The sequence below is a fragment of the Pseudorca crassidens genome, chromosome 12 (assembly GCF_039906515.1).
Source record: "Pseudorca crassidens isolate mPseCra1 chromosome 12, mPseCra1.hap1, whole genome shotgun sequence".
NCBI classification, from domain to species: Eukaryota; Metazoa; Chordata; class Mammalia; order Artiodactyla; family Delphinidae; genus Pseudorca; species Pseudorca crassidens.
The window spans coordinates 8,519,475-8,522,137 of record NC_090307.1 but is presented as its reverse complement, the minus strand read 5'-3'; the positions used below and the strand labels follow the sequence as shown (position 1 = coordinate 8,522,137).

At 33.8% G+C, this 2,663-nt stretch overlaps 1 pseudogene; it reads left to right on the top strand.

Moving 5' to 3' along the window:
- The first annotated feature begins 1,084 nt into the window (after positions 1-1,084).
- Positions 1,085-1,195, top strand: LOC137204233 (U4 spliceosomal RNA; annotated as a pseudogene).
- Positions 1,196-2,663: the final 1,468 nt, after the last annotated feature.

Genomic DNA, 2,663 nt, shown 5'->3' with positions numbered 1-2,663 from the left:
CTTATTTTTAATTTTAGACAAGCTTAAAATTTTTATACAATCTTGTGTATTTTAAAATAATAGTAGAGGAAAGACTACTTTTAAGAGAATCTGGGATCCATCTACAATTCTCAGGTCAGGCTCTTAGTGGAGTCACTAGGCAAACAGGGCTAGATGAATACAACTCTGGCTACCTCTGCAAGGGCAGGTGCAGATCTTTAGATTGAATAAGGATATGAAAGAAGCATTTGGTGAAAGAAATGAAATGAGACATTTGGTGATATCGGCCCCCAGAGACCCATAATAAATGCCTTGACCACCACCATTCCTAGAGGTATCTGACGTTGCCTGTTCCTCCTGGCCTCTGTCTATGGATGTGGCGTCAAATACTGCCTCTCAGGTGCTCCTGACCCACAGAGAGACATCCTGTGGAGGCATCCACCTGCTATCTGCAAAACTGCCAGCACACGGGGGCGACCACAGCATAGCCCCACTCATGGGCCTGACTCTCTATGTGGTTTCCTGGCAGGCAGACCTCAGCCCCAAGGAAGAAACAAAGGATCTATGCGCCCATCAAAAGAAAATACAAGAACACTTAAGTCACATCCCTCACAAGACAGAGACAAAGGGAGAACAAAGCAGCACCTGGAACAAAGTAATGCTCCTTTTGGAATTAAAAAAAAATTACACAATTTAAAAATTTCATTAGGTATTATGGAATAAAGGAGGGTAACTATAAAACCCCAGGGTTAAGCTTAAAATATTGAGTGGAAAAATGCCTCAAGCAATAGAAAATATGTAAAGATAAAATAGAAGAAAAAATAAATAAAGTATCTATTTGGGAATAGGTTGACATGGTCTGACTACCATTATTAAATATTATCTAGAATACTGTAATAAAAGTAATGTGATAACAATTATAAACATTAAGTAGACAATAAATTATTTTTCTAATGTTTTGATTTTCTACTTAAAAATTCACAAGATAATTAGAATTTATTAAAGTTAAGTATTTTATTAAAGTGACTGGATATAAAATAAAGATGAGAAAAATAGTCCATCACACCGAGAGCATAAATTATGATGTAGTTAAAAATACATTTACAGCTTTGCGCAGTGGCAGTATTGTAGCCAATGAGGTTTATCCGAGGCGCGATTATTGCTAATAGAAATACATTTACAGAGTCCTGGACATTTATAAAAGTAAAAACTACTATGAAAAAAAAAGATGTCAACAAATGAAAAAACATTCCATGAATGTGAAAACTTACAATCATATAATGTAAATTATTCCAAAACTCAATAGTTAAATTCAACACAATTTCAATTAAATTCTGACAGTGCTTTTCTGATTCTGCTTTAACTACTGTGACCTCCTTGCTGTTCTTAAAACACACAGTTTTGTTTTGTTTTTTTACCTCAGGTATTGGCATTAACTGCTTATAACTCTTTTCTTCCATGTATCTACGGAGCTTTTATTAAGTATTTACATACTTCACTCATGTCTTGATTTAGGTGTCACTTCCTCAGAGAGATGGTTCCAGAACTCCATGTATGGAATAAAATCTAATACTTTTTAGCACCTTTTCTTCCTCATATCACTTACCCCTACCTGACCTTACATTTTGTAGTTTTAAAATGAATTTCTCCTCTCACAGACAATAAACACCATGAGGGTGTACGCTTTGTTTCCTCTGCAGGCTTAAGGACAAGAATAATGCCAGGTATGGCATGTGTATTCAACAAATACAGTGGAACAAATAACATTTTTTTTCCTATTCAGAAAAGCACTGCTGGAATTCTAATTGAAATTGTATTGAATTTAACTATTGAGTTTTGGAATAATTTACATTCTATGAATAATAATATATAAATATTATTTTATATATCATTATATATGTGTGTATATATAATCATTATATTATTACATACATATATGTATAGATGGATATAATGATATACAGTACAGCATTAAACACTGTGGTGGCAAAAATCTGGAAACAGGCAGTTATTGTCCTAATTTGGTATAACAACACAGTGGAATATTATGCAGCCAGTAAAAAGGAGTGAAATGTAGTTTCATTAGTGGACTTGAAAGGGATTCTGTGGGGGTATATCCAATGAATAAAACAGATATAAAGCAGCATGTATAATTCTATTTTAAAGCAAAAGATAAGAAAATCCCATAAATGCGTATTTATATACATTTGCATATATAATTATAAAAACACAAATATTTCCATATTTTGGCATTACCGTACAGATTATTAAAGAACTGTACTCTGTACTCAATATGTAACATTTGGAGAATTTAGACTGTACTGTCTTACTTTAGATTGTATTGGGTTCTGTTTTGGCAGGTAGTTTATTGGTGTGGCAAGTTAATCCTCTCAAGTCTTGTTTTTAAGCTTTTTAAGGGCAGGCCTAGAGCAGTCATTATTCTAATTGTTGTCTTGTGGAGCCTTAACCTGAACATGAATAGATTAGTATTCAGCCAATGACATATGGGGACTCTTGTGAAGATTTCTAAAGATTCTTCTATGGCTATGTCCTTTCTGTTATTCTTCCCTGTAAATTCTAGCTGCCTTATCAGCTGTTAACTTAAACTCCTAATATCAGTGAGACTTCGATGCTCTAACTGAACTCTACTTTTCCATGCCCTTGAGTATCCATTACTTTATCAT